This window comes from Polypterus senegalus, chromosome 3, assembly GCF_016835505.1.
Source record: "Polypterus senegalus isolate Bchr_013 chromosome 3, ASM1683550v1, whole genome shotgun sequence".
Classification (NCBI taxonomy): Eukaryota; Metazoa; Chordata; class Cladistia; order Polypteriformes; family Polypteridae; genus Polypterus; species Polypterus senegalus.
The window spans coordinates 145,629,591-145,655,295 of record NC_053156.1 but is presented as its reverse complement, the minus strand read 5'-3'; the positions used below and the strand labels follow the sequence as shown (position 1 = coordinate 145,655,295).

At 41.1% G+C, this 25,705-nt stretch overlaps 1 long non-coding RNA gene across 2 annotated transcripts in view; it reads right to left on the bottom strand.

The window, feature by feature from the left end:
• Positions 1 to 862: 862 nt before the first annotated feature.
• Positions 863 to 25,705, bottom strand: part of LOC120525603 — a 94,242-nt gene continuing 69,399 nt past the window's right edge. For both annotated transcript variants that reach the window (XR_005632983.1, XR_005632984.1), the window contains exon 3: positions 863 to 1,297. This is a non-coding gene — a long non-coding RNA (uncharacterized LOC120525603). The remainder of the gene's footprint in view (positions 1,298 to 25,705) is intronic.

Sequence of the window (25,705 nt, the reverse complement as noted above, 5' to 3'; positions counted from 1 at the left end):
ATTGTTTTTTAACACTTTTGTAAAAAGCTCAGCTTAGTGGCAAAAACTGACACTTTGACAGGGGCCTCTTAGCTAAAATTCACAGTTTCATAAAGATTCCCATCTGCTGCTACTTAGCTTCTAGACACTTTTCAAGGAGCCCTGGCTCCAGAAAGAAACCTTCTTTATGGCATTTGTTAGAATTATGGATTTATAATTTACAACTAAAGTAAAGAAGACATCTGAGAATTGACATCTAAATGAAGACATCATGAACCCACATAGGTTGTATAATTGTTTGTATTGCTTATACTTGCTGTTTTTGGTTTTGATGCAAATAAAGATTATTTATAAGTGATAGCTTAAATCAAGGGTATTTGTCTGATTGTTACTAGTGAGGGGAGAGGCTTAGAATGTCCATTATTTGTCTAGCTGTGGTCACCTAAATATAATGATTTTTATTTTGATGAAACAAGCACAAAATGGAGTATACACTGGGGTCAAAACCAAAGAGACTAAATGATCAAGCCAGAAATGCGCAACGAGAATCAGAAATGTAAATGAGAAAGTAGTTCAGAAAACCAAGAATGAAAATACAGAGAAGCTCACAATAAGTCTTTTAGTTTTATCCTGAATGGCACATAAATTACCTTTTTAAAGGGTTGTTCTGATGATGTTATGCAAGTGCGCACTTCTGGGAGGTGCCAATGCAAAGGTTTTACCATGGTACTGCTCATCAATATTCAAAATGGCACCACAATAACAACTCATAATAACAATCCTCAACCTCAGAACCACCAGAATAAATACCAAGAAGTTCGAAATACTCCTCAGGAAAGTGTAAAAAAAATAATAAAGAACACAAATGAAAATGACCCTCTACTGGAAGTAAATTGGGATGAAGTAGGACTGGAAGTAAAGACAGCTCAAGCACCATAGCGGTCCCATGGGCTTAATATACAGGGTACAATATGGGCAGTAAGATAAGTAAGGGGTTACGGAAAACAGTTGTGTGGTTGGTTTTGGTATTGTCAAATAAATACAGAAATGCCACAGAAAAGGTTTGGGGCTGCCACCCGTATGCTTGAAATCAGGTTGCAAAGTAGGCAATTAAATTCGAGTTGTTTACAGATTAGAGTCCAAAACAGAACTGACTGGATGAATCAAAAAGGCAGTTTTATGGTGAGGCATAGGAAGTGAGATCTGCAGAGTTGAAAACGCAAGTGATGTCATCGGGGCCGGGAACCAGAAGATACATCATCAGGGCTGGAACTGGAAGTGGCGTCATCGGGATGAGGCAGAATTTCCCATAACTGGTCTGCAGAGGAAAGACAGAGAGGGTTAATGCGGTCCACTACCCCGATATGACGTGGAATTTCCCTCATTTGTACCCTTTAGTTGCCTCCCATGTGCACGTGTGTGACATTTATTCCTATCCCCCTTTAAGAAAAGAAGCATAGTCGATCTCATTACATGATAAAACAAGCTACAGCATATTAACCACTGTCACCACCACTTGGGTCTGTTGCAACCACTGACCATCATTTGCCTTGTGAAGAGGAACTTGACTCATGAACATTTTGATCCAACATGCAAAATCTCTAAACTATCTGTCTTAAAGGAATATTCCACCCAAAAATAATTCTTTTTTATATGTTACTTACCCCATGCAGTTTATTGCTGTGACGGAGAAAGCAGTTTAATCTCATGTTTTCATGTAAAAAGAAAACTGTTTATGATATAATGGAACATAACCATGACTCTGTCAAGAGGTAAATGATATTAAAAATGTCCATGGTAAAAAGAAAAAAAAATCTTTCATAATATGAAGATGTTACTTGTGGGTCTTTCCTGTTTATCTTGTCAGTCATTCTCCAACCTGCTATATTTTAACACAGGGGTCTGCTGGAGCCACTCCCAGCCAACACAGGGCACAAGGCTGGAACAAAGCCTGGGCAGGGTGCCAGCCCACCGCAGGGCACACACACACACATGCCCCCACACACTAGAGACAATTTAGGCTCGCCAATGCACCTAACCCGGAGGAAACCCACACAGACACGGGGAGAACATTCAAACTCCACACAGGGAGGATCTGGGAAGTGAACCCAGGTCTGCTAGCTGCGAGGCAGCAGCGCTACCACTGCGTCACCGTGCTGCCCTGTTTATTTTGTATGCTGAGCTTTCTGGAAGTAAGTATTAATAATATTTTATATAATCCAAAAATGCCTGAATTTTGCACATTTTGAGCATACAAATTGATAACGGACATGAGGATTATGTAACATACAGTATTTGCATGAGATTTTTTTCTTTTTTCCATGGATGTTTTTCATATCATTTGCCTTTAAACAGACTAGGTCACCATTATGTTCCATTATATCATAAAAAGTTTTCTCTTGTTCTGCATGTAAACATGGGATTAAAAAATATTCTCAGCCTACACTACAAACTAAATGGGGTATGTAACACATCAGAAAAAAAACATTACTTTTGAGATGAGTATTCCTTTTATCAGGATCTCAGAATGCTATTGTTATTTATGACATTTCACAAAGTCCTAATACTCACTCAGTACCTGATACTCAAATGACAGCTAATAATAGCACTGAAACCCACCCAAATTGAAGTGGACAGTATCAGGCCAGACTGCTGGAATTACACACAGTGGCACACATACACAGTCACGCCAAGACAATTCAGAGATACTAAATTATCTATTTATATATCAATGAAACCAAACATAAAGTTTTATCAATTTTAATAGTTTGTTTGGTAGGTAGGGAGTTGCTTGCAAATAGAGGGATATATGTGGGAAAAAGCCCAGTGGTCCAAACATCAAATGTCACTTCTTACCTTAGTGGGCATTGTATGATTAGGGAAAAAGGGAAACAAGGAACGTAACAGTATTTCACCCTTAGCCCAGCAGATGGTAACAGGCACGCCCAGAATAGAAATACTGGATAACAGATGAGAAACAAAGAAGCAGTTTTAGGTACTAGTACTCGGAGTATAAAGGCCATACAGGATGTAGTGGAGCCACTGGTTGCCAGAGGATACATTGAACTTCAGGATCTGTGACTTTGAGTAAGATTTCCTAAAATGGGATTGAACATTAAGATAATTTTAAAGAGAGCAATCCATTCAGCCCAACATATTTGCCTATCCTACTCACATAATTTCTGTAAAATATCAGAAAGTTAAAATCTGAAGGTCCCTAATGCCCTGGTCACTTCCACAGTTCATGGAAAATCTGAGATTTATGTGTAGAAATGCTTTATAGCAAACTCTCCTCTTTTAAGTCAGTGGGAAACTGATGTGTTATACTATTTGAAATTGGAAAAAATCAAATACTCAGAGGATCCGTACAGACTTTTTTCAAAACATGGCAGGATCTAATCAGTAATATTTGAAAATAATCTCATAAAGCACAGAGAATTTATTAATTTAGGTATGTTTACAGGCCTTAAATTTACGGCCGTTTGGCTTGCTCTCTCTCTCAGGGTGGGGATCAATTTGTTCTCAACTCAATTTTTTTTGTAAAAACTTGATTGATTTGTATGGATTGCAATAAAATTAATAAAAAGGTAAAAAAAAAAAAAAAAGAAATGCTTTATAACTTTTGTGCAAAATTTGCCCACAACAACTTTCTAACCTTGTCCCTGTGGTCTTGAAGAATTCATTTTAAAGTAACAGTATAAACTCCACCAATTCACATCATAATTTCAAAAAGAATGCAATCATGCTACCTTTTAATCTTCATTTGTTAAATAGAAATGGTTCACCACCCTTAACACTTTGAGGGCTGACCATTTTTTTTCAATAGTACCACAGATAAATCATCATAAAACGTCTGTTGCCGTGTGCTGTGGCTGCTATTGGCTCGTGTTTGGCGTCTCTGGTGGCAATGGCTGCACGGGGGCAGCTCAATGGCCAGCAGGAGTGTGTGCTGGGCCGGCTGCCTGGTTGTGTTCATGAAAAATGTACACAGTACTCCATTTAAACCTTCAATAGTGAGTTATTTAATTTAATGGCACATGTGTACAGAGGTTAGTGTTGCTTCATTGTAGTTCCTGGGTTATAGAATTGGCTCGTTCCCTCCATGCCTGTATTAGTTTTCCTCCAGTACTTTGGTTTGATTGTGGATATTTTGTGAGAAGGCCCTCCTAAGGACTGTGGCCCTGTCTGAGTCAACTTCTTGCATAGTATTGTATATGGCTAACACCAAACTGGATTAAGCAATTGGATTAAATGGGTAAATGGATGGTTTTATGTTGTTTTCATGTACTGTAGTATAGCACAATCTTTACTAAAATATAACTTATTTACAGTTGAGAGTACAAAAGGTAAAATTACTTAGAAAAATTACATTATAAGAAGTATAGGGATATTTCTATACTGGAGTAATCACTAGCCAAGGGGAAAACAGACACCGAAGAAGTTAAAACACAAATAAGATAGTGGATAATATCTCTTTATATGTGCCTAGAGAGGTTCAGTTTCTGCCTCTGCACCTTATTTCAGGAAATGTAAATTTTATTGTGGGCTCCAACCTGAGGGAGGTGAGATTTATAGAAAATGAGTTAAGGGTTTCTTATGAGAAAAGGTCAGAATCTGCTTTATAAAGGAAAATTGAGGAAAGTGACTAAGGTAAAAAAAAAAGGTGCCACTAAATGAATAGAGATGTAACAACAAAAAGGGGAGATAATAAAAAATGATTAATCTGGGAGGGGATGCTTTAAATAGTATTCTCCATGTCTGCCTTTATGGCTGGCTAATCCTGTTTTGAAGGGAGTGGCAGCTGTTACTTATTAAAGAGTCCAAGCGTTGTTTGTTTTTTTTTTTTCTTGTTTTGCCTGTATATCCATGAGCCTCACCAGGTGCTTTGATCGTCCCACCCTTTTAATCTGACACTCGGTAGGTTGGCAGTCAGGCTGCTTTGTGTTTTGAAGCATGTATGTTTCCCAGAACAATTTAGAATGCAGTTAAGGGTATAGTTTTACTTTTTTCAAGAATATAGACTTTGGCACCTGGCAGGATTACATACTTTTTTTCTGAAAGGATGTGTCATATCATCGGCTGATTCTTCATTTGTTGTCACTCCTGGCAGTGTAAGCTCAGGCCTTCAGAGACCATGAAATAGAAGAAATGGGGTTAGAAAAATGTGGATGAACAGGCATATTATTTTATTAAATCTGCCTGTAGCAAATACTGATAAGTTCTTCCCTAAAAATCAAGCTGTTCAACTTGGATTGCATGTCAGCCATTCCATCGGTCAGCTTGAGCGATAACTTTCCCTCTTAATGGGTTTTTCGGTCTTATTTTTCTACTTTTTGATTTTGTTCTTCTATGTCTAGAATATTCAATGCATTTAATTCATTGATAATTAAATTAAAGGAATTTTAGAGTTGAATAAAGTTTAATTTTTCTTATCTCTTTTACCTAATGTCAGAAAGCCTGGTGATATAGTAGCCACCACTCCTGCCTGACAGTTCTAGGATCCTGGTGCAGGTAGTAACTGTGCATGGTTTGCATGTTCTCTCCATGTCTGTGTGGGTCTTACTCCAGGTGCCTCAGCATTCAACTCAAAGATTATTTGGCGATTCCAAATTTACTTTTTGTATGTTTGTGTCCCTGGAGGATAGAATGCTTGCATGTGCCCTGTCATAGACTGGGTACTCATGTGTGATTGTTTCCTGGAATATGCATCAATCCACATGAATTGTATCTAGATAAAATTGGAATAGTATCAGGTGAAAGACTATTATATGCCATATGTCAATAAGAAAAGATTTATCATGGTCAGAATCAAAGTTTACTGAAGATCTACTGAAGGCCTCTTCGAATCGTCACCTTATAGTGGTGGAGGGGTTTGCATGTCCCAATTATCCTAGGAGCTCTGTTGTCCAGGGCTTTATGCCCTTGGTAGGGCCACCCAAGGCAAACTAGTCCTAGGTGAGGGATGAGACATATGATGAATAAAAATTTGGACAATGTTTTCCCTCGCCCCGGGCACTGGTCACCGGGGTCCCACTTTGGAGCCAGGCCTGGAGGTGGGGCTCGATGGTGAGCGCCTGGTGGCCAGGCACAGCCCGAAGAGGCAATGTGGGTCCCCCTTCTCATGGGCTCACCACCTATGGGATGGGCCAAGGAGTTCGAGTGCAGTGTGAGTTGTGTGGTGGCTGAAGGCGGGGACCTTGGCTGTCCGATCCTCGGCTACAGAAGCTGGCTCTTGGGACATGGAATGTCACCTCTCTGAAGGGGAAGGAGCCTGAGCTAGTATGTGAGGTCGAGAGGTTCCGGCTAGATATAGTCAGGCTTACCTTGACGCACAGCTTGTACTCTGGGACCAAATCTCCTTGAGAGAGGTTGGACTCTCTACCATTCTGGAGTTGCCCCCAGTGAGAGGTCTTGAGCGGGTGTGGGCATACTTATTGCCCCCTGACTTGGAGCCTGTACATTGGGGTTTACCCCAGTGGATGAGAGGGTAGCCACCCTCCGCTTTCGGGTGGGGGGATGGGTCCTAACTGTTGTTTGTGCATATGCGCCGAACAGCAGTTTGGAGTACCCACCCTTTTTGGAGTCCCTGGAGGGGGTGCTAGAGGGCATACCTTCTGGGGAATCCCTTGTACTGCTGGGAGACTTCAATGCTCACGTGGGCAATGACAGTGAGATCTGGAAGGGAGTGATTGGGAGGAATGTCCCCCCCGATCTGAACCTGAGCAGTGTTTTGTTATTGGACTTCTGTGCTCGTCACGGATTGTCCATAAGAAACACCATGTTCAAGCATAGGGGTGTTCATATGTGCACTTGGCACCAGGACACCCTAGGCCTCAGTTCGATGATCGACTTTGTAGTTTTGTTACGGCCACATGTCTTGGACACTCGAGTGAAGAGAGGGGCCGAGCTGTCAACTGATCACCGCCTGGTGGTGAGTTGGCTTCGATGGTGGGGGAGGATGCTGGTCAGGCCCGGTAGGCCCAAACATGTTGTGAACGGCTAGCAGAGTCCCCTGTCAGAAGTAGCTTCAACTCCCACCAGTGGCAGAGGTGGGGGACATTGAGTCCGAATGGGTCATGTTCCGTGCCTCTGTTGTTGAGGTGGCTGACCGGAGCTGTGGCCATAAGGTGGTCGGTGCCTATCGTGACGGCAATCCCCGAACCCATTGGTGTACACCGGCGGTGAGGGATGCTGTCAAGCTGAAGAAGGAGTCCTATAGGGCTTTTTTGTCCTGTGGGTCTCTGGAGGCAGCTGATAGGTACCGGCAGGCCAAGCGGAATGCAGGTTCGGTGGTTGCTGAGGCAAAAACTCGGGTGTGGGAGGAGTTTGGGGAGGTCATGGAGACCAACTTTCGGGCAGCTTTGAGGAGATTCTGGTCCACCGTCTGGCGTCTCAGGAAAGGGAAGCAGTGCAGTGTCAACACCGTATATGGTGGGGATGGTGCGCTGCTGACCTCAACTCGGGATCTTGTGGATCGGTGGGGGTACTTCGAAGACCTCCTCAATCCCACTAAATATCTTCCAATGAGGAAGCAGAGCCTGGGGACTCGGAGGTGGGCTCCCCCATCTCTGGGACTGATTGCTGGGTGGCAGGGCCCCGGGGGTGAATGAGATACGTCCAGAGTTCCTCAAGGCTCTGGATGTTGTAGGACTGTCTTGGTTGACACGTCTCTGCAACATTGCATAGACATTTGGGACAGTGCCTGTGGATTGGCAGACCGGGGTAGTGGTATCCCTCTTTAAGCAGGGGGACCAGAGGGTGTGTTCCAACTACAGAGGGATCACACTCCTCAGCCTCCCTGGAAAAGTCTATTCGGGGGTTCTGGAGAGGAGGGTCCTTGAGGGTGGATGTGTTTGCGTTTTTGTTTTGTGGACTTGGAAAAGGCGTTCGACCATGTCCCTCAGGGAATCCTATGGGGGGTATTCTGGGAGTATGGGGTACCGGACCCCCTGATAAGGGCTGTTCGGTCTCTGTACAGCCGGTGTCAGAGCTTGGTCCACATTGCCGGCAGTAAGTTGAACCCGTTTCCAGTGAGAGTTGGACCCCACCAGGGCTGCCCTTTGTCACCGATTCTGTTTTATGGACAGAATTTCTAGGCACAGCCAGGGTGTTGAGGGGGTCCGATTTGGTGGACTCAGGTTTGGGTCACTGCATTTTGCAGATGATGTTGTCCTGTTTGTTTATCAGGCCGTGATCTTCAGCTCTCTCTGAATCGGTCTGCAGCTGAGTGTGAAGCTGCTGGGATGGGAATCAGCATCTCCAAATCTGAGACCATGGTCATCAGCTGGAAAAGGGTGGAGTGCCCTCTCAGGGTTGGGAGTGAGATCCTGCCCCAAGTGGAGGAGTTCAAGTATCTCGGGGTCTTGTTCACGAGTGAGAGAAGAATGAAGCGTGATATCGACAGGCGGATCGGTGTGGCGTCCACGGTGATGCGGGCTCTGCATCGGTCTGTCGTGGTGAAAAAGGAGCTGAGCCATAAAGCAAAGCTCCCAATTTACCATTCGATCTATGTTCCTACCCTCACCTATGGTCATGAGCTATGTGTAGTGACCGAAAGAATGAGATCGCGAATACAAGCGGCTGAAATGAGTTTCCTCCGCAGGGTGTCTGGGCTTTCCCTTAAAGATAGGGTGAGGAGCTCAGTCATCCAGGAGGGGCTCAGAGTAGAGCCGCTGCTCCTCCGCATCGAGAGGAGTCAGATGAGGTGGCTCGGGCATCTGATCAGGATTCCTCCTGGACGCCTCCCTGGTGAGGTGTTCCAGACACGTCCAACTGGGAGGAGGCCCCGGGGAAGACCCAGGACACGCTGGAGGGACTATGTCTCCCGGTTGGCCTAGGAACGCCTTGGGATTCTCCCGGAAGAGCTAGAAGACGTGGCTGGGGAGAGGGAAGTCTGGGCCTCTCTGCTCAAGCTGCTGCCCCCGCGACCCGACCTTGGATAAGAGAAGAAGATGGATGGATGGATACATTGTGTAAAAATAAAAGAATAGTCCCTTCTGTCAAAGCCTGTGTTATCAACAATTAAAATAGACTTCACATCAATAATTAGTGTGTCTGCACAGAACAGGGTAATAAAAGCAATCACACTTTGAAAACCATTATTTCTATGGTATATACGTTTGTGTACAATATGTATTTTTTTATTTTAGCTTGGGCCACTCAATACCTTTAAAGGAAAAGATAAGACTCCCTAGTGGGAGTGAAAGTAATTTGTGTGCGAAGGAGATAGTGAGAGAAGTGAGGGAGATAATGGTTGCTGTATTTAGCACTTGGAGAACAAGCAGAGAGCATACAGCCCCAGGAATGTTAATGTTCAGTGAGGCAGGCTCTGCACGTTCATGATGTGTGTATGTCTTAAGTAAGTTCTGGAAGGAATAACCTGTTCCATATTACTTCCTCTACTTCTTTTTGAATTCAAGCACATTGTGTAGATATTTTTACAATGAGCGATTTTCTGCATGACGAAAACAGTACATTTGTTTGCCACAATTCAGATGGAATGCTGTTGAAAGAGTGAATAACTTTATAAATTATTTGGATTGACTATCACTGAGGCGGCACAGTGGCGCAGTGGTAGTGCTGCTGCCTCGCAGTAAGGAGACCCTTACTGTGTGGAGTTTGCATGTTCTCCCCCGTGGGTTTCTTCCGGGTACTCCAGTTTCCTTCCACAGTCCAAAGACATGCAGGTTAGGTGCATTGGTGATCCTAAATTGTCCTTGGTGTGTCTGTGTGTACGCCCTGCGGTGGGCTGGCGCCCTTCCCGGAGTTTGTTTCCTGCCTTGCGCCCTGTGCTGGCTGGGATTGGCTCCAGCAGACCCCTGTGACCCTGTTTTTAGGATATAGTGGGTTGGAAAATGGATGAATGGATAGATAGATACTTTATTAATCCCAAGGGGAAATTCACATAATCTAGCAGCAGTATACTGATACAAAGAAACAATATTAAATTAAATAGTAATAAAAATGAAAAAAAAAAAAAAAGAAAAAAATTAAAATAAAATTAATGATAGCATTTACTCCCCCGGGTGGAATTGAAGAGTCGCATAGTGTGGGGGAGGAACGATCTCTCAGTCTGTCAGTGGAGCAGGACAGTGACAAAAGTCTGTCACTGAAGCTACTCCTCTGCCTGGAGACGACACTGTTCAGTGGATGCAGTGGATTATTCATGATTGACAGGAGTTTGCTTAATGCCCGTCGCTCTGCCACAGATGTTAAACTGTCCAACTTTACTCCTACAATAGAGCCTGCCTTCTTAACAAGTTTGTCCAGGCGTGAGGCATCTTTCATCTTTATGCTGCCACCCCAGCACACCACCGCGTAGAAGAGGGCACTCGCCACAACCGTTTTGTAGAACATCTGCAGCATCTTACTGCAGATGTTGAAGGATGCCAACCTTCTCAGAAAGTATAGTCTGCTCTGACCTTTCTTAAACAGAGCATCAGTATTGGCAGTCCAGTCCAATTTGTCATCCAGCTGCACTCCCAGATATTTATAGATCTGCACCCTCTGCACACAGTCACCTCTGATCACAGGGTCCATGAGGGGCCTGGGCCTCCTAAAATCCACCACCAGCTCCTTGGTTTTGCTGGTGTTAAGGTGTAAGTGGTTTGAGTCATACCATTTAACAAAGTCTTTGATTAACTTTCTGTACTCCTCCTCCTGCCCACTCCTGATGCAGCCCACAATAGCAGTGTCATCAGCGAACTTTTGCACGTGGCAGGACTCCGAGTCATATTGGAAGTCTGATGTATATAAATCGAACAGGACCGGAGAAAGTACAGTCCCCTGCAGCGCCCCTGTATTGCTGAACACAATGTCAGACCTGTAGTTCCCAAGACGCACATATTGAGGTCTGTCTGTAAGATAGTCCACGATCCATGCCACCAGGTGTGAGTCTACTCCCATCTCAGTCAGCTTGTCTCTAAGGAGCAGAGGTTGGATGGTGTTGAAGGCGCTAGAGAAGTCCAAAAACATAATTCTTACAGCACCACTGCCTCTGTCCATATGGGAGAGGGATCGGTGTAGCATATAGATGATAGATGGACTATCACTGATGAACTGATGTGGGCACAATGAATTTCAGGTCTAGTCCAACAGCTCCCCTTACATCGGAGGGCAGCTTGCATTTTTCCAGCTGTTCTTACTAATCTCTACAGATGGACAGTGGACTCCATCCTTTCTGGCTGCATTACATACTGGTGAAACACCTGCTTTGCCTAAGGTCGCAAAGCATTGAAGTCATGAAGGTGACACCAGCAACCAGGACGTGTTCAACACTAACTGCCTTAGAATGGAAAACAATATACAGTACTACAATTCAAGGTGTCAGCTGTCCTGCACAGCCACATTTCTCACTCCTCCTTTCTGTCAAACAGTGCAGGACCATTGGCACTTGCACCAGTAGATTCAGAGACAGTTTCTATCCACTGGTCCAAAGGTCTCTGTACACCAATCATAACAACAAATAATGTGCATAACAAACAGTGTATCTAATACTTGAAAATACATGTTGTATATATTGCATAGAACTGTATATGTATGTTGCATTTTTTAAATACATTTTTTGTGTTGTATTTTTGTCAACTGTCTGGGGAGGCATGCAAGCACAAATATTATCGCACTATGTACAAAATTATGAACTTGACTTGATTTTACGTATTTCTGTGTAAGCGTTGTTGCTCAACACTGGGTAATAATATAACAGATATTACATGAAGTGCTGATTTTACTCCACCATCATTCTTTGTCCTTTGTGAGGTGGAAACTACCATATTAAAATGACAAAAGATTGTAGATTTAAGGATAAAGGGATTAAAGGGCTAACTCCAAAGGGCAGTCATAAAATTGTGCTAGCAGATGGTAATGTTAAAGCAAACCATCTGAGTAGACATAACCAAAACATGAACCATGAACTAAAATAAAAAAGAGTCAGCAAAAGTTTTAAAACATCAGCTACATTTCTGAAGCCTAACTATTTAAATGCTCAATGTGAGATTTGCATGTCTTTTAAATTCAAAAACATGGACACTAAATGGTGCACGCTAACATCTTAAATAGCTTAAATGCCATGACGTTAAATGTAACACTACACAAACCAAAGGATGGGATCTAGTCTGACAGTTGTAAACAAGTTGTACCAATGACAACATTATGCAAAACGCTGGTGTCCCCAAAATAAACAATGCACCATTATAATATAAAAAAAACAGAAGAAATTCGGAAAATTAGCAGTATAAACCTTATGACAATTTTGCCATAAAACACATTAATCATACACAATGGTGTTATAATTAAAGGTATAAACTAAGCACACTATTTCCACTATTTTCCTCACTTGAGATGAGGAAAGATTTTGCTTTCAAGGTTTATGCACCAACAGAACCTAGAAAGCTGCAAATAATTTTGAATTGAGGCCAGACAGCTTTACAAATCATCACTAATATGTCATTTACACTTTACAAAGCTTGTTCCTTTCCACTGTAGCAGTGTTAATCATCTAAGTTTATGGTTTTATTCAATTTGTTCAAACTGTCCCAAATTATGCACTTCATACAAAAAATGAAAACATTCCCTTTTTAAACACTAACTGTAAAAGTTATATTTAAAAAATGGAGTATGTTAAATGAGATGACATGTTGACACAGTAGTTAGCAATTGTGCTTCACAACTTCAGAGTGTTATTTTTGAATTCCAGTCTAATGACTTTATATGCAAATTCCCCATGTTTCTTTGCAGGTTTACCATCAACAATTCATAAATATAAATATAAGTATAATAATTTTGTCCTTATTGGCCCCATATGAATGAGTGTAGGTGTGTACAGCAGTGTGCCACAATCTTGGCCAGAACTGATTGCAGCCTTGCTTTCAAGTGGAGGCCCATGGGACCTTGACCTACAGTACATTGGAGTCGGTGTTTATGACAATGGCTGGATGGGCTGATATTGCAAATTAACTTTTTCTTCATTTAAAATTGTATCTATTGTAAAGAAATATAAGTTAGTAGTGTGGAGTGTCCAAATCATATTTTTAAAATTAATAAATATGCACAACATTCCCCAGTACTATTTTATTCTAGGATATCTCCTCAAAGAATCTTTTAATTTATTTCTTTTCATTTGATCATTAGTAAAAAGAGAACCAAAAACTCAAATGGAGACAAAAAAGAGCTGTGCTAAAGCTTTACTGTTCATTGTAGTTAGGGGAACCAATGAAAATGTACTTCCTCTGATGGTGAGTTTATGCAGGAACCATCCATCTATTATCCAATCCACTATTTTCCTAACTACAGGGTCATGGGGGACTGCTGGAGCCAATCTCAGCCAAAACAGGGCACAAGGCAGGAAACAAACCCCGGGCAGGGCACCAGCCCACCGCAGGTTTATGCAGGATTGTACCTTTAATCATCAGTTACTAAAACATTCACCATCATCATCACCATCATCAAATCCAAATGAATAACACCCAACCTGCAGTTTAACCCCAGATTTGGCAAGAGAACACCCTTGAATGAGAAGTTTTATTCCAGAGCCAATTCTGTGCTTATGAGTAAGTCTAATTAAATTTGTCCTTCTGTAAACATCCCACATAAGCTCTAGCACCCTTTCCACCAGAAGTGTTATGCTCCACATCTCACAAGCAAGTTTCCACTTCCTAGGCCTAGCATGCCTGGATCCATTCAGCTCTTGCCTATTATTACACCTGATCCTCAATCTTCACCTTTTGGGTGGTGAGTTCACATGGTTGTCCCATGAGCCTTTTTTGGATTGAACCAAACTAGGAAATACAGGTCACACAGTCACCAGGTGCTCACCAGCAAACACCACTCTCAGACCTTGGCTCCATGAGTGGGCCTTGATATCCCTTTTCAGGATGACGTTTATTTAGTCTAGTTCAATTCCACTATTGTATGTCACCTGGTTGCCATTGCACCTGTCTGTCATCCTTAACCCTGTGGATAGTGAGCTCACATGGCAACTGTGAGTAGCCTTTTCAGAGTGGACCTGACTGGGCCAAATGGGTCACCCAGTGACCAGGCCATTGCTAGCAAATTGCACTCCCAAGATTGGCTCCCACCATCGCAAGGGTACAATATTGGTGAGCTATAAAACAATTTTTTCATTTACTCATTTTCTAAGCCTGTTTATGAAGTTTAGGATTGTGAGAGTAGCTTTGAGATGTGAAAGGAAAGCCCATGTTAACAGCAGGAAAATCATAAGAATGTGCAAGCTTCAAGACAGTGTCATGATGGTAATTTGCCCCCTTCACCCAGAACTGTAAAACCAACCATATCAATATTGTGCTACCCTAAAGCATTTTCATTTGTATTGCAAATATACTAATGAATTGAAACTAATAATATTATAAAATACATTTCAAAACAGTGTGTTACAGTCATGAGTTCAATTCCAAATTTTTGCCCAATAATAACCCTTAAGTCTAGCAATCAGCTTTTTATTCTAACATTGTTAAGAAAGATTAGCCATGATCATAATGAATTAGGGGGGTGCAGTATACAAACAATAGTGAAAAGAGAATGAGAAGACAGAGTAGGAGAAAAAGAGGAAACATAAAACACGTCTCCTTTTTCATGCAAATCAAGTCTGGCATGTGAGGTTCATTTCTATGCTACCATGCAAAGAAGCCCTCACCTGATATGTGAAATTCAGTCTTCCTCTTCATAATAAAGCACAGTGATCTGTAACGTAGAGCCCACCCACAGATTTTAACCTTCTCGATGCCGATTTCACCACTACAGTAACAATTTACCATCTTATACATGCTGCAAGAATCTTCTTTTTTTAAATGAAAAAATATACAATTATGGTGCAGTGCATGCTGACCCATCACTTATCTTCTTGCATATAATCCTGCCATGGCTAACTGACTTATCATCATTTTTGACACATTGCAGTATTAGTGCAGTAATTAAACATTTATGATGGTTGAAGTATTTGTTTTTATGAAGTTAATAGGAAATGCAATTATTTAGCAACACATTCTTATTGTTCTCCTAAGTTCCTAAGAAATATGTAAAGAAAAAGGGGTCTTATTGCTCAATATTACTGAGAAACTATTCCATGAATATGGTACCTTAAGTGTAGCCTAATTTCAGGATGCAGATTTTCGTTGCTAGTTTTGATGGCTGGCATGTTGAAGCATTTGTCATAAATCTTATCATAAAATGCCTTGTACTGTACGGCCTAAACTACTCTGCAATGCACTGTAAGCACAACTGATATTTAGCAATTATGCTACTTATTGTACGTGATGCACAAACTAGTGTGTTTCTTCGTGCCGGTCGCAAGCCTGGATAAATGGGGAAGGTTATGTCAGGAAGGGCATCCGGTGTAAACTTTTGCCAAATCAATATGCGGACAACAATACAAATTTCCATACCGGATTGGTACAGAGGACAGAAAGATATGGAAGAAGATGATCTGCTGTGGTGACCCCTAACGGGAGAAGTCAAAAGAAGAAGAAGAAAGAAGATGCTACTTATTGTATGTGTGTTTGGCTTTTTTCTTGAAATGTTGATATACTACTGATAGTATATTAATTGCACAGGAAGAAAAAATAGGATGTAACAGACAATAAGTTAATTGAATGCACACTAACAAAATAATTTAAATGTAAGGACCACAGCATGAACTTATGGGAAAGAGTAGTGGAAGCTAGGTTAAGAAGTGAGGTGATGATTAGTGAGCAGCAGTATGGTTTCATGCCAAGAAAGAGCACCACAGATGTGATGTTTGCTCTGAGGGTGTTGATGGAGAAGTACAGAGAAGGCCAGAAGAAGTTGCATTGCGTCTTTGTAGACCTGGAGAAAGCATATGACAGGGTGCCTCGAGAGGAACTGTGGTATTGTATGAGGAAGTTGGGAGTGGCAGAGAAGTACGTAAGAGTTGTACAGGATATGTACGAGGGAAGTGTAACAGTGGTGAGGTCTACGGTAGGAGTGACGGATGCATTCAAGTTGGAGGTGGGATTACATCAGGGATTGGCTCTGAGCCTTTTCTTATTTGCAATGGTGATGGACAGGTTGACAGATGAGATTAGACAGGAGTCCCCGTGGACTATGATGTTTACTGATGACATTGTGATCTGTAGCGACAGCAGGGAGCAGGTTGAGGAGACCCTGGAGAGGTGGAGATATGCTCTAGAGAGGAGATGAATGAAGGTTAGTAGGAACAAGACAGAATACATGTACGTAAATGAGAGAGAGGTTAGAGGAATGGTGAGGATGCAGGGAGTAGAGCTGGCAAAGGTGGATGAGTTTAAATACTTGGGATCAACAGTACAGAGTAATGGGGATTGTGGAAGAGAGGTGAAAAAGAGAGTGCAGGAAGAGTGGAATGGGTGGAGAAGAGTGTCAGGAGTGACTTGTGACAGACAGATATCAGCAAGAGTGAAAGGGAAGGTCTACAGGACGGTAGTGAGACCAGCTATGTTATATGGGTTGGAGACGGTGGCACTGACCAGAAAGCAGGAGGTGGTAGAGTTAAATGCTCTAGCACTATGCTAGAGCATCTGATTCTCATCCAAATCCTGACCCCAATTTCTCAGTTTGTTTGGTTTTTTTTTTTGGTTTTTTTTTTATTGCCTTCTTTAAATTAGAAAAATCTAAGATTTGCATTGGGTGTGACGAAGATGGATAGGATTAGAAATGAGTACATTAGAGGGTCAGCTCAAGTTGGACGGTTGGTAGACAAAGTCAGACAGGCAAGATTGAGATGCTGGGTATATTGGGAGAAGGATGTTAAGGATAGAGCTGCCAGGCAAGAGGAGAAGAGGAAGGTCTAAGAGTTGGTTTACCGATGTGCTGAGAGAGGACATGCAGGTGATGGGTGTAACAGAGCAAGATGCAGAAGACAGGACGATATGGAAGAAGATGATCCGCTGTGGCGACCCCTAACGGGAGTAGCCGAAAGAAGAAGAAGAAGAAGAAGAAGATGTAAGTGCTTTTGCATGACACAACTCTGTTCAAAACAGACTTCTAAGGCATGCCCAGGAATTCAAAATGCATGCATGACATAAATTCGAATACAAAGTCTAACACTATCATACTAAGCAACTTTAGAACAGGCCAGGCTTTCCACTAAAGATGTTTCAAGCAGATTACTGCTAATTGAAACATAAGAAACTTGCTAATTGCAAGATGATATGCATATGTGCCAGGGAGCTGTTTGTCATGCTGAGATTTAGCAGACTCTTCACATTTAGGCAAACTGATATTTTATTCATTTCACTTTTTGCTGGCCTTGTTTTTATGCTGATCATGATATTAGTCAAGTTATTCTATTTTTAACTTTGCCTTTAATTTGCACAGTCAGCTGTTTTTGCAGAAGCAATTCTTAATTCATGTTTAAACAGACAAACAAAAGGGGAGAAGAAAGCAACCCCTTGAAAGCACAAATGATTTCAACAAGTACAGTGAGCCTCAGACTGATGTGCCCTGATGACTCTGTCCATATCGCTTCAATGTTATGAGTTCAAGCCAGGTGGGTGGAGATCTAAAACCCTAGAAATCCAAACCAGTCAGCAGTTTTCACTCACTAACTATGATATGAAGCTCTCTGTGTCTCCTGTTAGTCTAAAATATTTTCTTTTGTCCTTGTGATGTTTAGATACAGGTTTTTGACATGATGCTGTTTCATTGATTCTTCAAAACTCATTAAAGTAGACAGGCTATACAGAGGTGTCATTAGGAAATATGTTTTTATACAGGAAGGACTGTAAACTGTGTACAGATGGTGCTGAAGCTTCTACTTTTTGGATGTCTGTTTAGAATGATTGCAGATGATTTTTGCTTTTTACTTTTGTAGCCCATGCTCTGCTGCTTAGTCTAGGATGAGTTACTGAGTCCCAGAACTACAAGTTTCCTAATTTGAAAGAAAACATGCTGAGAGAAAAACATATAAGAGATAAATAGCTGAGCAGATTTATTTTTTCTTATTTCTGCACAAATGTGACCCAGTGGTGCAGTGACTGGCTCTGTCGACTCATAAATCCTAAACACAGGCCCAAAGGCTCCACAATGGAATGTCTGTGACCTCACTCTGTTTGAGTGGATTTTTTCCACAGGTTACTCTCCACATATTAAAGAAGTCTGCTTTAGGGTCGTCTTGTCCTGTTGTCTTAGTGAGTGTACCCTGTGATAGACTGCCATTCTGTTCACGTTTTGTTCTTGCTTTATGATTGACGTGGCTGGAATAAGCCCTGTGCTAGGTATGCAAGTGTGTTATATAACTGAAGGATAGTAATACTATACTATACTATATACTATACTACTATACAGAGGCCTTTACAAGTACAGATACATAATACAGCAGCTCACATACCTGAGTTATTTTCAAAGATGGAGGAGCCCTGCCAGGGTAAGTGACTTGCTCAGCCTCTGTGAGTCACTGGTAGGGGACTGAATCAGCAGTATTGTGCTTAAGATTCCAGTTTCTTAGCCACAGTACCACACTACCCGACAACAAGTGACGGACGGCCGGGACGCACCTTCTCTATATGTTTCAGGGGAGCAAGCATGGGCTGCACAGTAGCTTCCCTGGACCACTTGGTGGCAGCTCCCCTGGGTGACTGTGGTGCCTCAGATACCCACAGAGCTCCATGAGAGATGGAGTTCTCCACAACCGTGTTGGGATCCGGGATGCCACCAGGAGACGCTGCAGGGGTTCTTGGGCCCGTCTGGGCCATAGTTCAGCCACACCCAGAGGTGCAATCAGAGACAGATGATCAAGCACCTGAAGCACTTCCAGGTGAGCTATAAAAGGGGCCAGCAGCCACCACTCCAGGAGCCTGAGTTGGGAGGAGGAGTGGTGGTAAAGAGAGTAGTGTGCTTTTTGTTTTGGTTTTATGCTTTTGGGACTGTGCTGTGGCTGAGGGGCAAGGGGAAGACATGTCCCCCAGCTGAAGAAAAATAAATCCTTTTGGTTTAATTTTAACGTGCCTCCGTTGTCTGTCTGTGTCAGGTCAGACGCATATATAGTGCCTTTCTTACAAAGTGTACAGATTAACAAATAAATAACAATGTAATTTCAAAAATGAAGGTGTTCACTAAACTGCAAGTGTTGTAAAATTACCCAAGATCACAAATGAATAAATTGGTAGAAAATAGAAGGATAGATGCTTTTATATTTTAGATGTCTATACATACATTTGCTTTCAATTCCTGTTACTATTTATAGCTCCGAATATCAAATACTGTACATAAATTTTCCATGTTAATGTGATATCAGTGGTAACACTGATTTTTGTAAGGTTTTAATGGTAACTGATCAGAAAGTGTAAATAAAATGGAATCGTGGACAGATGTGTTGAGTTTACACATTCTCTACTGTAGGTTCCTGTGTTAGTTGTTCTTCATATAGCGTATTCTGGTTTTCATGAGACATCCCAAAGACATCCAGCTGATTTGTGATTCTAAGATAGTAAGTAGTATGAGTATGTCCTGCAATAGTCCATCCAGGTTTTGTACCTGCATTGTATCCATTGTTGCAGGGATAGGCGGATTTAGATCATAGAGTTTGCATTACAGTGGCCTCTCCTTCAACACAAGGGGTGTACAACATGCAGCTCACAAAATGTTTAAATTCTGGTTTTCTAGCAGGTGCCAATCTAAGTTGGCAGTGTGGCCATTTAAAAAAAGTTTGTACTAATATGTGTTCATGTGTCAATGTATTGTTCTTATAATGCCCTAGAGTTACATTGATCTTTTTCTTCAAATAAAATTTAGAAATAAGGCAACTGAAAAATAAAGTTATTACAATAGGAAGATGTGCTAGTGAATCAGTCAGCTATGAGCTATAGACATAGTTATCGTTACCGACACCTACTAAATCCAGATCAAGCACCAGACAAAAGGTAGGAAGCAACCCTAGATGAGATTCACACACACTCACAATTTAAAGTCTGCAGTCAACCTAACATATACTGTATGTCTTTGAAATGCGGGAGGGTCTGTAATACTGAAATAAGTTTTGGCAAAGTCAATTTCTGTTTTCTCTGTTTGCTTTAGATAACTAATAAACAAATCATTTCCCAATGTAATTCAGAACATTCAGTTCACTGAAATAATTTGCTCTAAAACATTTCTTTATTTGGGAAGTTAATTTATTAATAACTTAATGGCTATCTAGCTTACAGGCTGGCAGCTCAATAAGTGGTAGATCAGGGATTTTTTGACAGTTCATTAAAAACTTCAGATTCCTAATTTGACTTTTAAACCTTTACATACAATTGCATGAGCACACACTGTAAGCTCACTTGCCACCATCTCAATTCATTAAATAAAAGAGAAACCTGCTGAGAGGCCACCTGAATTTTCAGTACACTACTGAATAGACCTTTGTACAGTATTTGTAGCCACACGGTTCGGAACAATGGCGGACAGGTATTATTATTAAGGAATTGATCTTTTACAATTAAAATCACCTTCTAAAAATAAAATTAATGTTGTCCACTGTAACAGTTTTTTATGAACATCAAAACTTCTCCATTTGAAATTTTCAAATCTACTCCCATTACATCTACTGAAGCCTTCGAAAATATTAATGAGCGATTGATTGGAAGCCTCAAGCCTAAACTCCTCCAGCACATTTCTGTTACCAGTATCTGGCGCACCACTTTCTAGAAACCGTCTCTTCCTGAAGTCAGAGTGTCCACTCTGAAAAAAAAACAAACTTCAAAACAAGAAGTGAAAAATGTTAAAACTTATAGGAAGCTTCAGACCGCGTAATCTCTCACTTGCAGGCATTTGGGCAGAATAATGAGAAAGGCTGGGAAAGCTTAAAACAGGAAATGATGTTAAACAATGGAAGTGGGGTTGATAGATAAAATATCCTGTGTGGCCTTTACATTTGTCATTCACCACTGATAATACCGAGCAGTTCATAATCCGAAAAGAGAAGCAGTTTCCAAGAAATAAAAGAATAACAAACTAGTAAAAAGCAAGCATTCTACAGCCACTCAGAATTACCTGCTTTAGACAAATATGAATAAACTTAAGAAACAATTTAAGGGCCTGCTTATAAAAGCTAAGCAAGCATACAAGCATTTGCATTATTACAGAATTAAACAAAGCATTTTAAACTAAACACCATACTGGTTTCTTATGCAAGCTTTACTGACCAAAATCTCTATCACTTTTTAGTTACATTTTACTTCCAAAAGAGCAAGGAAGAATGCTGTAATGTGAAATTAGTAAATCTGTCGTAAATACTACAACAATGCCACAACTGAAACAAAGTACTAAACAAAGCAACTGACAGAATATTTGTAAATATCAATAAATATGAAATTGTTACAAATTACAAATAAATACTGCAAGATATCAAATGAAAACATGCAATACACATAAGACTGAAGAAGAAAGAATCAGACAACATAAGTAAATGAGCTTCAGACAGAAACCATTTTCTGTTTCAAACATTTAAGAAATTCTTGCATCTGCGTGGGTTTCCTCCGAGTGTTCCAGTTTTCTCCCACAATCCAAAGAGACACAGGTTAGGTGGATTGGTGATGCTATGTTGGCCCTAGTGTGTGTGTGCGTGTGAGTGTGTTCACTCTATGATGGACTAGCGCCCTGTCCAGGTGTTAGTTTTTGCCTTACACCCTATATTTGCTAGGACAGGCTCCAGCCCCCAGCAAACATACTCAGAATTAAGCAGGTTTAGAAAATGGTATGGTGCATTTAGCAAAACTAGAATGTAAAAAGTTTTTTTTTTATTTTGTGATCAAATTTTAATTGACATAAAACAAGAAAAAAAACAGCTGCAAAAATCTACACCAAAAGTAACAATCAAGTACAACAACTTTGCCCAATCAAACTGGGGTCTACAGAAAATCTAAAATCATTGATGCTCATGCAGACCAGGAAGAAAGGCATGACAGACACAGCAACCCTGAAAGCAGGAAGTATGGATTATTACATTTTTAAAAAGTTATATTTGATGTTTTGGAAATAAGTTGGTGTGTAAGATGGCTAGATGGTATCTTTCAAGCCCAACTTCTACACCACTAAGTATAAAGTGACAATTTAAACCTTGAGAATCAGTTAGCAGATACAATAAAAAATGGTTCTCCTCTCTAATAAATGATGGGCTATCCATTCATTTTTGTTGTTGAGGTCAAAGGTCCATCGATGAAGACTCATCTGCAGCATCCTAATAGGCACCTTTCAGTGATCTGAGCACCTTCACCCTATGGATCCAAGCTTCACCATTTTTAGGATTATGCTTGATATTCACCAGAACACACTTTTGATTTCCTTATTCTCGTTGCTTTATTTTCTTATCTGTTAATAGTGAGCAAAATCAATATAACACACCACACAACTGTTACTTTCTGTCCTCCAAGTCTAAGATTCAGTAGCTTCCCTTATATTATGGAGCAAATAAATTTACATTTTTGCAACAATATTAAAAGCAAATTTTCTTGAGTAAGTTCACAATGTCTAAAACCTCCAATCCATGGTCTCATTGTAAGACTAGTTTCACGCTCAGGATTAGATTTCAGATATTCACGTTCTTCGACAGTCTTTCAGCTCTGACGTCACATGTGATGAAGACCATGGCGCGGCTGCTGCTTCACCACCTGAGGCCACAGGTCCACCATGCCCTCGACCCTCAGCAGTTCGCATACCAGGAGAAGGTGGGAGCGGAGGATGCCATCATCTATATGCTACACCGATCCCTCTCCCACTTGGACAGAGGCAGTGGTGCTGTAAGAATTATGTTTTTGGACTTCTCTAGCGCCTTCAACACCATCCAACCTCTGCTCCTTAGGGACAAGCTGACTGAGATGGGAGTAGACTCACACCTGGTGGCATGGATCATGGACTATCTTACAGACAGACCTCAATATGTGCATCTTGGGAACTGCAGGTCTGACATTGTGATCAGCAACACAGGAGCGCCGCAGGGGACTGTACTTTCTCCGTGCTGTTCAGTCTATATACATCAGACTTCCAATATGACTCGGAGTCCTGCCACATGCAAAAGTTCGCTGATGACACTGCTATTGTGGGCTGCATCAGGAGTGGGTAGGAGGAGGAGGAGTGCAGGAAGCTAATCAAAGACTTTGTCAAATGGTGTGACTCAAACCACGTACACCTGAACACCTGCAAGACCAAGGAGCTGGTGGTGGCTTTTAGGAGGCCCAGGCCCCTCATGGACCCCGTGATCATCAGAGGTGACTGTGTGCAGAGGGTACAGACCTATAAATATCTGGGAGTGCAGCTGGATGACAAATTGGACTGGACTGCAAATACTGATGCTCTGTGTAAGAAAGGTCAGAGCCGACTATACTTTCTGAAAAGGTTGGCATCATTCAACATCTGTAGTAAGATGCTGCAGATGTTCTACCAGACGGTTGTGGCGAGTGCCCTCTTCTACGCGGTGGTGTGCTGGGGTGGCAGCATGAAAGACACCTCACGCCTGGACAAACTTGTTAAGAAGGCAGGCTGTATTGTAGGAGTAAAGTTGGACAGTTTAACATCTGTGGCAGAGCGACGGGCATTAAGCAAACTCCTCTCAATCATGAAGAATCCACTGCATCCACTGAACAGTGTCATTTCCAGGCAGAGGAGTAGCTTCAGTGACAGACTTTTGTCACTGTCTTGCTCCACTGACAGACTGAGGAGATCGTTCCTCCCCCACACTATGCGACTCTTCAATTCCACCCGGGGGAGTAAATGCTAACATTACTCAAAGTTATTGTCTGTATTTACATGCATTTTTATTACTCTTTAATTTAATATTGTTTTTTGTATCAGTATACTGCTGCTGGACTATGTGAATTTCCCTTTGGGATTAATAAAGTATCTATCTATCTATCTATCTATCTAGTAAAGAATTGAGATTATGGTAGGCTTATTGACAGGAAGGTGTTGAGGTCTGAACTGTTTTTCCACCAAGTCCACCAGCATCATGCTTCATGCTTAGTATGCTGTCAAAGGACCAGGCACCTACAATTTTTACTTACCTCATATCCTGAATTCTTACTATACATATATGAGACAGTGAGCTAACAGTAACTTAACAAGGTTAATATTACATTACAATGCACTATGATCATTAAACTGGAGCATGTTTTCACCTGAACAATTACTTTTACTTAAAAACAAGTAACCTATAAACACAATGTAGGAACAGGAAATGTAAATGAGACAGAAATATGATATGATTCAGACCCATAAGGTGGGACTTGCAGAATCAAAAAACATGTCTAAGGGCAACCAGAGCAAAAGACAACTTAAATATTTTTTTTTTATAAACAACTGGAAGAAAAGACAATCTAGCCAGTAAAGATCTTAAAACCAAAAGGCAGGATTTAGAAAGTACAATATGAAAATCTCTTTTACAATAACAATTATCTGCTTAGGTCTAAACTGGTGACTCATCCATATGCTCATCTATAACAGATGGGAGAAAAATAAAGTGTGTGTAGGTTGATCACACAAGTCAATGGTGTATAATCTGATTTTGTTTTGAAAATGCATCTGAAGCCAGCAATATGTGTGAGATGTTTCCCTCCAGAATCAAAAACACACATTCACAGTTATGGTCTATTAATTTAAAGAGTCGGGTAAAACCAATAGTATAGATATCTTTGAAAACATATAAAAGCAGAAATGAATGATATTAGGAAGCTCCTGACTAGGGTGCAGAAAAAGAAAATTTGTCTTGTATAACCAAGTATGTGTACATCTAGTTTTCTTAGGGGTGTTAACTTATACTCCTTAATGGAACCAGGTTCATTCAGTGGCAAACGAGATGTCATGTTGCATCACACTGATGATATCAATGCGTTCATCTTCTTGATCAAAATGAGCATCGTGTCCCCTAGACTAAAAGGCTTTGGGCACTTTGGGGGCGGATTTTTTTTTCTAGGAAAGAAGAAAGCTGTTATTTACTCACTTTCACCCAGGTACCTTCTTCTCGACAGGCCTTTTACATTTATAGTGCACACACATCATAACAGACCTTGCCGTCTACCCTTATAGGAAGAGGGAGCTTTAATCTACAGTGCAGGTTTATATTTCTAGCCACAATAGGGGCTTCCCTTTTTTTTCAGTGCCCCTTCCTTTGTCACTGGTGGGTTCATAGGGTGTATTGTAAGGACATTTTCCAAACTATTTAAATTTTAAAAGTTAAATTTCACTTTGTTACACTCAATAAAAAGACAGATTTGGTGCATTTAACTTCACTGATAAAGATATGACAAGTGCTCATTACAATTACTGTCACAATCTTGAGAATGTGTAACAGTCAAGGGTGGGTTACTGAAATGATAAGGCATAGTATAAGCCAATGCACACAATTGTAAAGACATGATAATAGACAAGTAATGAAGGCATTGGGGGTATGAGAGGGGCAGCATGACCAAGAAGTGGCTCAAACATTTAACATGTAAGCTGTGAACATCATCAATTTGGCCATAAATGCCATCAGCACAGGACAACCTGCCACTTCAGACTTTTGAAAGGACCCCCAGCCCTGAAGAACTGTTACTTTGGCCATTCCTCAACATTAGCTTGAACCTGAGATACATTATATGATGGGACTAGGAAAAGTCACAGTAACAGTTTAGACATCTAGATTATCTGGATCTTCTAGATTTTAAGTTTAGTATGCAGTTTTCTTTCAATAGTGAACTCTTTTCACTTTGTCTTTTGATAATCTTCATGTAATTAGAAGTATTGCACTAGATATGTAAAA